Genomic DNA, 13,020 nt, shown 5'->3' with positions numbered 1-13,020 from the left:
ACGTGCTATGTTTGCTTATACCCAGCATCTCATCCCTTAAATTCTGGGACCTCCTTTACTCTCCATCTGTGTGTTCAAGAGCTGATTTCATATAGGAAGATTCAGTATGCTGGTGTCCAGTGAGTGTCTCTGAGGGTCTAGTCTCTTCCTGTAGACATCTCTGTGCACACGCTATTCACTGAGTAGCATATACTCACCTGGGAACTGCTTGGGAACAAGGGGTGGATGGATTCATCACTGTGCCTCAAGCACGAAGGAAAGTACCCATGAAATATTGGGGTCCTGGCTTCCCGTTCTTTCCTACGCCCACAGTCCTGGGGAAGGGTATCTGTTGCTATAGCCAATCTGATAAACTATTCAAAGAAGGTTTGAGATTGCTAAAAGACCCTGACTCTTTATTGTTGTTGTTGTTATTGTTGTCACCAGGCGACTTACAGGATCTCCAATAGGGAGTCCTTCCTTCATGCTGTCCCTTCCTCAACAAAGATAGCATATTGCAAGATTAGAAATTTCCTATAAAAAGTGAATTAATGAAAGAAAAAAATGAACCCCTTATTAATGTCTGCACAGAACAAATGCTAGCATAGCCCAATCAGCGTTAGGGGAATCCGTGAAGGTCATTCTTCAGGGACAAGTACAGATTGAAGGGCTCATGCATGAACAGATGGGAGATTTGGGGGGGGGGCAGATGCAAGGCTAGGAAGGTCAGAATTAAGAGGGTTAAGGCCTCCTGGCTTCTCGTGGCATTCAGAATGGCCACAATCATGCTTCCAAGCCAGAGAGATTCTGCAGAGCAACAGGGCACATATCTGAGTCTCCCTGTCCTTTTCTCTCAACATTCTTTAGCAGTTCTTTGAAGGGACAGCTGGATCCTGTCCAGGTGATCAGGAGCAGGTACTCACATTTCCACTCCAGCAGCTGGCTGATTGCTGGGTTGAAGGGGTTTACGGTGACTCTGTTAATTGATGCACAAAACAACCCATCAAAAGGTAAACTGATCCTGCTGCTCCCAGGGGTGTCAGGAAACTTTCCTCTGCAGCCTGCCTTCTGCTGCTTGTTCTAGTGCTAAAGCAACAATGCTTCCCAGTGCACTCCAGCGGAGAAACAGTTAAGCATTGTGTGGTGTATTTCACTCCAGGAGGGCAGTTCCCTGTGTGATTGAACATTCCATCATCATTTGCCATCTTCAAATTGCCCATAAGAAACCCCAACATCTAGATGCAGCGTTAGAACAAAGAGAGCTGGTTACTTTGCATTGTAGGCTGTGGGCAGGAAAATTTGAGCAAAGGTATTAGGATAAATGCGATGATTGGAGAGATGATAGAAAAAGACATTTTTCATAGACTGCTTTTGTTGCTGATTTTTCTTTTTAATGTAGAAAGGCCATATTTTGTGGAAGGGAAAAAGCAAAGAGTCAAAAGAAATGTGGTTTTTTGAATCCCAATTTTCTCAGGTGAGTCTGACGTTTACTCCAGCACCTTTGTGCATGGATTTTACGACGTGTGTGATACCCATGAAGACTTAAAATATGACATTTTTCCTATCTGATAAGCTGGATTTTCTTTTTAGGAGACAGGTAAAGCATTGCTGATTTTTAAAGAATTGTTTGTTAGCAAAGCTACAGGCATGACCCAGTACTGCGGATTTTATAGCCATTAACTCGTTTAATCCAAGTGAATAATCCTCAACGTAAATATTGTAATGCCCATTTTGCAAATGAGGAAACTAAGGCTCAAAAACTGAAATTTCTTACAGTGGTGCATAGGTTCAGTACATTTTGAAGCTGGGCTTTCAGACCAGGCTGATTTAACTCCAAATTTTGGTGAGACAGAATAGGAGAGTGGTCAAGGGCTTCAGATGACCACCAGGTTGTATTTACTGATTCCACAGAACAATTCATCAATGTTAGGTGAGTTACAGCGTTTTTCCATGGTTTTGTAAAATTGAGATTATGAAGGCTCCTCCCCACCAGAGTTTTCAGATTATTAAATGAGATGATATATACAGAGCCCTAGGCAAAGGTCCTGGCGCAGAGAAAATGCCTTGTAAGTGATGGCTATATACTTCTCATCAATGATATCTGGAGCCCCCATTGCTGGAAGAACCCTGTCCTTCCTAAAACTTGTGCTTGAGAGTCTGATACCTACATTACCAGTTAGGAGACAAGCTTGGTTTCTCTTGGGAGGCATGGTAGGGCCAAAGTGGTGGGAAAAGAGAGAAAGGAATTAGCTTCAAGGGAACTTAGGTAGAAAAGGCTCATACCTGCACTGGGAAATGTGTGAGAGATGGATGCATCAAGGACAGCTCCTATGATTCTGGCTGGATCGTGCTGTTAGCCAGTTTGCCATTAACCAAAGAGTTAAAACAGTTACAGGAGGAAACAGCTCTATGCCTGTAGAGACTTATCTAGAAGGGCATATATCCAAGAACCATCATTCTGTGGAAACATTAATCAATAACTCTATCCCTAAATGAACTTATATTTTATTATAAATAGAGAACAATTAGGAACTTGCATCCAGCTTCAGCAGAAATTGCTCTCAGAATTAGACACTAAGGAGAAAAGGCTTATGGCTCAAAGAGTTTACTTCATCACATTCTCTTTAATTCCTGGAAACGGTGGACTCGAGGTTCTTATTTAATATGAACCAAAATTCACCATAAAGTTCCTAGGTGCCAGTTTACAAAAGCCCCCATGTAATTACATTAGATTTGCTTTTGCCCTGCAGATTAAAGTCAGAACAAGGTCGGGGTGTAAATCAGGCGGGATCAGAGCAGCTTTCTAATGAAAGCAATGGCTGTGTGCCTGCCTCCTTTGTGGAGCGCTGAACATTCATCCAAGTCCCTTTTTCAATTGAAACTTTAAAATGATGCTGAAGTCTGAGAGGGCTGACGGGATGGATCAAGAAGCATGGACAACTTTTTTTTTCAGATCATCAGTTTCTCCAGTGAGGGTTTTAATAAGAACCCTCGCTTTGGTCATTGTTCCAGAAAGGGACTTGATTTGCATCTTTAGGGAAAAATGTGCTGGGCTTTGAAATTCTTCACTTTCTTTTAGCACTAAAAAATGTCACAAAAGTTGGCACACTGAGGACCACTGAGTTTCACAGCAGTAAGGCCATACTGAAGGATGACAGCTAAATGGACCTCGGCCACGTGCCCTGCATGACACCAGGTGCCGGGCTCACAGACTCATTTCTTCAACACCCTGTTTATTGAGAATCTCCAAATAGCCAGGGATCATTACCGGTACTGGGGACACTGGTCCCTGTTCTCATGAATCTTCAATCCTTTGAGGGGAGACAGTACTGAATAAAAATGCAGCCTTTGCCTTTCGTGGGCTCAGAGATGCTTAGGATTTCTGGCAAGAATAGCCAGAGTTCATGGCCATGTGATTGAGGATGTAGGCTTCTGAATTACATTGCCATAGTTTTGAGTTTTTGATGTAGCACAGACTTGCTCAGTGTTCTTGGGCAATTAATTCTGTGAATCTCAAGAGTCCTCATCTAGGAAATGGGATCCCAATGTTCATTCTCAAAGGCTATTATGAGATGTACCTGGGGAGACGTAGGAAGCAAGCTAACGTGAATGCGTGCCATGTATCCGTAATAGACTGAGAGGCCGAAATGATTAACGCCATGATCTCATGCAAGTTGCATAACTTTTCTGGATCTCAAATCTCCTTTTTCTGAAAATGGAAGCAATAATCCCTCCTGCAGGAAAAATTAAATTTGACACTTTCTGTGGGGCACCTAGGGCAGGACTTGAGTTCAAAAAGTGGTAAATATTTTCATAAGTTTAAACAATCACAAAAGCCCATGAGCAAAATGCTACAGTCCATGTCATTTGCCCCCTGTAGGGACAGCACAAAACTTCAGGAGGTTTTATTGTTTTGGGGTTGTTTTTGTTTTTTTTTAAGTCTACACATTAGAAAGTTCTTTTGAAAATCATCTCCTAGGGTGTTGTTAAAGACATATTTTGATGAGGACATAAAAAATTCACAGACCAAAAAAAATGTATTTCCCTTGTGGTAAGTGTTATCCAAAAATCTAATGGGAAAAGAATTGCTGCCGACATTCGGAGCACGTCCACTCAGAGAATAGAGAGTTTTAATGAAAAACCGCCACCTGAGGTAGGAAATGTTTGGGGTTTTTCTTTTAGAGGACAGAAAGGACCATATTTTGACATATATACCTGTTTCTCAGAAAAGCAATAACAAGCCCAACTCCCACATCCATTTCCAAGAAAGCAAAAGAGGCCTTTTTGAGTAGATACCATTTATGGGTTGGAGATTTTTCATTAAAGGAATCCTGTTACTGCAGACCCACATGAGCCACTCCCAGCCTGAGCAGAGGCCAGAACTGGCTCAGGTCTTAGGAAGACCTGCTGTCTGTCACCATTGGCTTCCTTGTGGGGTGACCTGGGGTGGGTCTGTGTGTGTCACCTTAAGCCTGCCTGAATCTCCCTGTGTATCCTTGTTTCTGCTCTGGTTTTTAAATTTTTTTTTTTTTAATTTATATATGACAGCAGAATGCATTACAATTCTTATTACACATACAGAGCACAATTTTTCATATCTCTGTATACGAAGTATATTCACACCTATTTGTGTCTTCATAACTGTACTTTGGATAGTAATGATCATCCCTTTCCACCATCATTAATTACCCCATGCCCCCTCCCTTCCCCTCCCACCCCTCTGCCCTATCTAGAGTTCGTCTATTCCTCCCATGCTCCCCCTCCCTCTCCCACTATGAATCAGCCTCCTTATATCACAGAAAACATTCGGTATTTGGTCTTTTGGGGATTGGCTAACTTCACTTAGCATTATCTTCTCTAACTTTATGCCCTGGTCTTTTCTGTTGTCCCTCCACTGTTCTCCATCCTTGTCCCCTGTCCCTTTCTGCCTCTCCTTTGTGAACATCTTTATTTCTCTGTGCTCTGCCTGCCCCTGACCCTTGTCTGCATTCTTGACTCTCTAGTGCCCTTTCTCCCTTGCTAATGGTTTGTCTGTCTCCTACTGGGCTGTTGTTTATTTTCTTTCTTTTCTCTCCTGCTTTCTTTCCTCCTTTCTTTCTTCTGCCTCTTCCCTTTCTTAAACATTTTCTCCCTGCCTATCAATTTTTCTTTCTTTTTATGCTGATTTTTTTCAGTGTTTTTCCCAATCTGTTTTCTTCCTGTCTTGCCTGTTAGTGTCTCTCAATACCTCACCCACTCTCTCTGCCTTCCTCTTCCTATTTTTGTATTTGTTTCAGATTTCCCCTCCCTTTGCCATCCTCCTCTTCCCCCCTCTTTCCCTTGCTCACTTTATACTCCCCCCTCTGTGTCTCCACCGGCTTCATTCTATCTATCTGTGTGTGTGTCTCAGCTTTGCCTCATCACACCATCTCTCCCTTTCCAGAATAAGTCTGTAAGCACGCACACGCACACACTCTCATTTTTTTTTTTTTCTGTCTCTCTCTTTCCCTGCATCCTGACCTGCCAGACCTCTTCCCAGAGAACAGGCTGTAAATTTAAAGGGACTCCATAACACCACTGGGTGTTGTTTGGTTTATGATGCCTTCGTGAAATCACAGACACATAATTCATTCTAGCAGCAACTTCTTTCTGGTTGAGTCAGCTTCACACTTGGTACCCTGATGCCTGAGACATAGCTGTCCCTGCTACCGCCCCTGCCACATTTCCAAGGCCCTCTGGCCCAGCAGCCTGGAGGCTCCTCCGTCTACCCTGGAGTGGGTTCCTCTCCTGGGTACCATCCCATGAATCCTCAGTGAAACCCAGCTCAGAGGGATTCAGTGCAACCTGGATTGAGTTGATGAAGTCAAATTATATTTAGGTTGAAAGAGCGAAGGAGAAGAAATAAGAAGCTATTATTAATATATTAATTAATATACATATTAATAGGGAAGTATGTGCTCCAAGAACGTGTTTGGCCTCACACAGTGGCAATCCTGGGGAAAGAGTATTTAGGATAGGACTGAGTCAGGATGACCTGTGTAGGACCCATGACCTCCACTGCCTTGCATCTCTTCTTTAGTCAATCTGTGTGACACTTTCTCAGGCAACTGACAATGGTGGCAAAGGGTGAGATATGACTTCAAGAAGAACTTGTGTATAAGCCCTTCTCCACTCCCTTTTGGAGTTATAAGCCTGGACAGTTTTCTCCATTGATTCTGAGTCTCAGTCTGATCAGATGCAACTCAATATTCACAAAGCAAACTCCACATTCAGGCCCCCCCCCCATTATTGAGCAGACCCTAAGTATCAGGAGAGGGATGAGAGAAGGCCCTATATATCGTACTGAGGGTCATCATCCCTCAGGAGATGTCCAGTTTGTATCTTCCCGTGTTTTGAGTGACAGGATCTGTTTCCTCCTGTATGTCTCAGTTTTAATTTTATTTTACCTATCCTGCAGAGAGATCTGAACAGAATAGATTGCTGTCTTCTTTAACCTCAGTCTCAGTAATCTGTTGATCACTATAATACTTTGCCAATTTATAATTACATAGTTATGCATTTGCTTACTTATTTATGGCTCATGTGCCTTCATTAGACTTTAAGCTTCATGTACGAAGAAATTGTGTCCATTAAATCTCTGCCACAGGCCCACTGCCTAAGATAGAGACAGGGAAACTGAGGCAAGGGATTGAAACTCATCTCAGTCTATTTCCAATATCCCAAACTCTCACTTCTCCTTGCCTGATCATATTTGCCACCCAGGATCTATATCAGAAACAAATGAGATATTATATATGCCAGTTGCTTTGCAAACTGTGAAGCTTTGGGAAAATGTCATTCCCAGTAAGGTTCAGCCAGATTCCTCCTTCAACATCTAGGATTACATGAAATAGGCAAGATTTTCCCTGAATCTCAAGCAAAAGTAGACAGAGAAACTGATTCTTATCTCCATGGAGGTCAAAATTAAATATGTCTAATCCAGAGCCCAGTAAGTATAAGACCCTGTGAGGACTCAACAGAGCCTCACAAAGCCCTGACCTGCCAGGTTGAGTTCTGAGGAGCCTTGAATTCTCTGAAATTGCTGAAGGATTTCCTGTGGCCCAGGTGATCTCATTCTGTGCTGGACCCTGTAAGTGGAAGAGAATCTCATAGCTCTAGGGATGGTAGCTCCTGCACCCCCATCTCCATTAAGTGGTACTAGACAGTATCATAGAAAATTCTTTTTTTTTTTTTTAAGATAGAGTGAGAGAGGGAGGGAGGGAGAGAGGGAGAGAGAGAGAGAGAATTTTTAATATTTATTTTTTAGTTTTCGGCGGACACAACATCTTTGTTTGTATGTGGTGCTGAGGATCGAACCCGGGCCGCACGCATGCCAGGGGAGCGCGCTACCGCTTGAGCCACATCCCCAGCCCATAGAAAATTCTTTGACTTCCTTCCTTGAGATGGTTGTCATTATTTCATTCTGGCAATATAAGCCTCAGGCCTTCTGCCCTGCAGACCTTAACCCAATTTTCTCTGATGTCTCATGAACCACAGGTACCTGACTTCATCCCCTTTTCGGGATGCTCAGGACATTTCTCCACCTGTACGGTTCAGTCACTGAGGCTAGGAGTCTCTGATTAAGTGTCCAGCCTGGTGAGTGAGTGATAGCCTCAAAGCCTCTTACTTCATTTTTCGTTTTAATTTTTTATTAGTGCATTACAATTACACGTTATAGTGAGGTTCGTTGTTACTTATTTGTACATGCACACAATATAACAATATAGTCTGGTCAGTTTCATTCCCCAGTACCTCTCCTTTCCTTCCTCTGCTCCCTCCCACTCATCCCCTTCCTCTACCCTACTTCTCTCCCTCCTATTTTCATGAGATCTGTATTCCTGATTCATTGAACTTAACAATAGTATGTTGGGTATATTTACATAAGACATATTAGGTATACCATAATATTCTATGCATAAAATTAAGATGATAAATTCTGACATTTACTGAGCACTAAATAATTTGGAGTATTTCCTAAGGCTTCCAATGGCCCCTCTAATATACATATTATTGTCAATACCAATTTAGAAATAAGAAATCTAAGATGCATTGACTAGCCCAAGGGAACAAGGTTAGTGAAAAAGAGATGGAACTGGGTAGCACTGGGCAGAGCCTGTTGCAGATCTGTCTCCAGTGAGCACAAGAAGTACCAAGAGTATTTCCTGTAAGAGTAAGGAAAAATATGTGTTTATTGAACCCATGTGGGACTGATACTAAGCTCACCTTGGTCCATTCAGCATGGATTATCTCTTTCAACTTTTCAATGGGTTGAAAAGGTGGCCCTTATCTTATAGATAATGGAACACACTTAAAATTCTTTCCTTATCTCTGAGATAGGATTTGTCTCAAGAGGTCAGATTACTGTGGGTCTTTGCAGCTGTGGGTTCTGGGTTGTCTAAGGGTGTTGACTATCAATGTCAGTTGAGGGTGGGCCACAGTTTGCGCAATTGGCCAAGATGTGGCCTGGCTGTACTAAGCTGCATGATTTGGGGTACTCTTTCTTCTCTCAGTTCTAGGGCAGTTCACATGGTCCATGTCCAATTCTACTCGATATTTTCTGTTATTTTTCCCAATACTGAGTTGGGTACGGGTGCCATGTTCCGAGTGTGTATGTGCACCTACCATCTTGCTTAAATCTTCCAAAAAATAAATCTGTAGATCAAATGAAACAAAAATAACTGAAGGGCAGTTATCTAAGCAAGGTCCCCTCCTTCTTAGTACTGTTGTTCCTGTTAATGAGATAACATAGAGGGAAGTGTTTTACACTAGGAATGGGCGTTATGGACATTGATGTTATATGGAACCTGTAATTGAAGGAGTAGAGGCTTGTAACCTTGACTTGGCCTTTCAGTACCTTAATTAGAATTTAACACTGTAGTGTTTGTTAAGGCGACATAATGCTGAAATGCTAATCAGTGCAGTGTGTGTCAAATCCAGGGCATGGGTTATGTGTACACACAGATTCTAGGAATGTCATCCCAAGTGACGGGCCATGGGCTTCTATCACCTGGACTATAAGCCAGTTGTCCTCTTCAACAATGAGGTGGAGACAGGGTCTGAGCTGAGACCCCTGCCCCCACCTGCCTCACTCCAATTTGGACACAGATCAGATCGGCAGCTTCTGAAGCGCTCCAGAAATCTTTATTCTCACACGTATGCATGAGAAACCAATGAGCCTTCCAGGAGTGTTTTTCTAGCAGATTTCCAGGCTGCCTATTGGTTTTCTGTCACTTACTTCAGGCCTGATTAACACGGTATAAAATTGAGGGTTTTTCAGCTGTTCTTCAAAGAGGAGGAGTCGGTTTTCTTTGCTCTCGTTCTGAAATAAGCAATTGCATTACCTCCAAGTGAACGGAGGTTGGGAATGCAGGGAGATGAAATCGATATGCAGTTAGAAGGCAGGCAGGGGCTGGAGCACACTGCTCCAACTGAGTTGAGAAGATCAGAGAAGGCTCACACTGGGTTTCTGTGCCTGCCTGCAGAAGAAGAGATGGGGACACAGGCCCAAGTGAACGCAGATGGTAATAACAGCATTAGTTAACTTCTTCGGGGTATTTACCAGGTGCTGGGTTACACGTCTAACATGGTTACTCGTTTAATCCTCACAGGTATCATCCTAGCCCTACTTTACAGATGAGAGAAACTAAGGCTCAGAAAAAAACAATGAGTTGCCTGGAGTAGAACAACTGGTGAGTGATGGAACCATGTTAAACCCCTTCGGTAGGAAAGCAAAACTCCTCCCTTGGTCAGCACTCTCTAATGCATCCAGAGTCGAAGCCAGATGAACTTCCTAATTGGGCCTATTAGCTCAGCCTCTCATTCTAGGAGAGAGATGGAGGAAATCTCAGAGACTCAATAAAAGTGGCTTCCTTCGAAGCCAAGAAATAGTCTCTCTGGCTGATGAAAATCTAAATTCAGAAGTTCCCCCAGGGTTAGCATGGAGTAGGGGAAACAGCCTACAAAGATAGAGAACTCAATTTGAATCCCAGCTCCATTTGCTGCCTTGGGACTCTGAGCCAATCACTTGATCTCTCAGAGCCCCAATTCTCTGACCTATGAAATGATGGTGGTGGTATCTATCTTTCAGCAAAGTGCTTGGCCCATTATAAGTGATTCATATCAGTTGGCTCCTTTCTCTTTCTGGGGGACTCAGTCCCCTTGGGACTCTGAATTCAAAGACCCATGAGTCCAACCTCCAGTTTTCATTTTTTGAAAAGCTTGTTAGAAGTCATGCACTTGTGCAATCACCTGTGTAGAAACACACTGGAATTTCAGATTCTTTGCTTTGAGTTGGAATGATATTAGTGGCTTTATCTTACTGACAAGAAACTCTACTTAGCAAATAGAAAAGCTATGATTAAATATTTTCACAGGCAATGCTTTCCTATTGTAAGAAGAGTTTTCCAATATAAAATGTATAGGAGACATAGTTGAAAAAATATTTCTGATAAAAAGTTGAACTACTCCATTAGTGACTTCTTGCCTTCTTCACATTCATCCTAGACCAATACCCTTGGGGTTTCCATTTCCTCTAGCCACATCATGCATTTGGTTCACACTCAGGTTAGACACTCAGTGGCCATATTCCCTTGTTCTTAAACTGGCATAGCCATCCTGCCCCTCAGATCAGACAAGTCAGAAATCCTATCAGTGAAGAAAATAACTGGGAACTTCACCATTTCTGTGATTTTAATACTGGCCAGTGGACCAGTTGTTTCCAAAATGATCAAAATGGTGGCATGATGCCAGATTAAATGAGATCTGCCTATTGATGGACTGATTTCTTCTTTTGTAAATGTTAAGAAGGCAGGGTTGACACACAGGCCTAAACTAACTGACCTTTGCTCCACACTGAAGTTTGTCATCACCATCATTCCTGTACCCACAGAGGCAGATCCCTGAAGGGATGTCAACATCACCTGGGTGGCTTTAAAAAGCCCCCAAGTCTTTCAGCAGATGAATGAATCAAACTCTTTGGGTGTGACTCAGGCATCAGTTTATTTATTGTTTAACTCCCTGGGTGACACCAATGCACAGCCAAGGTTGAGAAAATCTGGTTTAATGAAGAAAGAACTAGAATAATTCAGAGGAAAAAAATATTTATCTGAAACCTCACCACCTACCCCTCCCCCATGACTCTGCAGTTAACTTCCCTGCCAACACCAACTCCCTGAAGAACCTGGTCAAATTTTTATGTGGCTTCTTCCTCTCTGAGGTCCTGCACATTCCAGGCTGTGAGCTGGCTAGCCAGTGATGTGCATGCTTGCTGACAACAATTCAACAGCTTCTCTTGGCATGTTTGTGCTCAAAAAGCTGAAAGATAAAGACTTCACATTAAACTAAGGGGTCTTGCTCTCTCTATTCCAATCTCCCCAAGCTGATAAATAATGGATAACGAAGAGTAGTGCTATTACATGCATAAAGCACTTGGCATCTGCCTCCAAGACGGCACTTTCCATCTAATCTGAGGTCCAGTTCAGCATAAAATCTGTTTGGTGGGAGGCTGGGTTCTTTTGGAGGGCTTATTGATGCTGCCAAGTTACTCAATGGAAAAAAAGGAAAGAATTTAACTCTAGAATCAATTTCAGTGCTTGTTTCTGAAAGACCACAGGCTAGGTTAGCATGAATGGAGTTTCTCTTCCTCCTTGAAAGTGTGATACTCCTGCAGCTACCTATTTATGACGAGCAGAACAGCAGAGCTCTTCAGAGAGGCTCATCGAAAATTGAGCTCCCTGGAAATTCTTCTCATGTGCATTTTTCTTGATGACATTTACCACAATCATCAAAGCCCATTTGGTTTGTAGTTCATGTGTTTAATTGTTCTTCAACTCCCTGATTGGTGCTTAAATTTCACACAGAAGAAACAATGTCCGTTTTGCACCCCTTGTATCTAACCTTTTGCACCCCTTGTCTTTAACCAAGCACTTGTACCTAGTGGACACCCAAAAAATATTGGTTAAATGGATGCCCACAGTACAACCTGTAACCCCTGCTTTACATGGAGTTTCAGAGCATGCTTTTGCTTTTTTACATATGTATTCCTTATACCCCTGAGAAAAACGTGAGCTTCTCAAAGGTGAAGAGGTGGTATGGAGGTGGGAGGCAGTTATTTCTTTGTTGGCAATACAAACTGGGCAACAGTTGAACTCTCACTGTGGCATATGGCTATGCAGTCCTGGAGAAGTCATATCTTCATCTTAGCAGACAAAAAAAAAAAAAAAAAGAGACTCTATCCCAACTCCTCTGATCAGTGAGACAATGAGCCAGGGGAGACACTTATCAGTGACCTGGCATGGAGTAGACATTACCCATGTGGTGGCATAGATGCAGAAGAGTTGAGCATTTATTGTTTTAGTCAGCTTTGGTCAACAGGACCAAAAGAACCAACCAGAATGATTTAGAAGATGAAAAGTTTATTTTGGCTCCTGGTATCAGAGGTTCAGTCCACTGTTTGCCAACTCCATAGCTCTGGTCCCAGCATCAGGGCAGAAAGACATGGAGGAGGAAAGCAGCTCATGTCATGGCAACAAGGGTGGCAGGGGGGACTGCTCATCAGAGACAAAATATAGACCTCAAAGTCATCCCCCCAGTGACCCAACTCCTCCCGCTACACACCACTCCTCAGTTACCACCCAGTCCATCTACCACTGGATTAATCCATGTATTAGGTTACAACACTCACTATCCAACCATTTCACCACTGAACCTGAATTGATTGTCTCACACATGAGCTTTTGGGGGACATTTCCAAACCTTAACAATTCAACAGCAAAACCTTCAAGTGCACCAGACATTTGGACCAATTATGTAACCTCTGTGAATCTTACTTTCCTCATTTCAAAAATAACCGCGTTCAAGTATTTATTTTGTTTAAACTATTACAAAGTGTCTTGCAAAGTGTACTCCACATGAAATTAATATCTCCAAATGTCTGTGGACAGAAGGTTGTACTTTGATACAAACTGAGAAACACGGTACCCTCTATACTTTGTGAAATAGTCAAGACTCAACAACAAATGTTTA

Source organism: Marmota monax, unplaced genomic scaffold (assembly GCF_021218885.2).
Source record: "Marmota monax isolate L192 unplaced genomic scaffold, Marmota_monax_Labrador192_F-V1.1 WCK01_AAM20220418_F8-fsc00024, whole genome shotgun sequence".
Taxonomy (NCBI): domain Eukaryota; kingdom Metazoa; phylum Chordata; class Mammalia; order Rodentia; family Sciuridae; genus Marmota; species Marmota monax.
Note: the sequence above shows the minus strand (reverse complement) of the source record.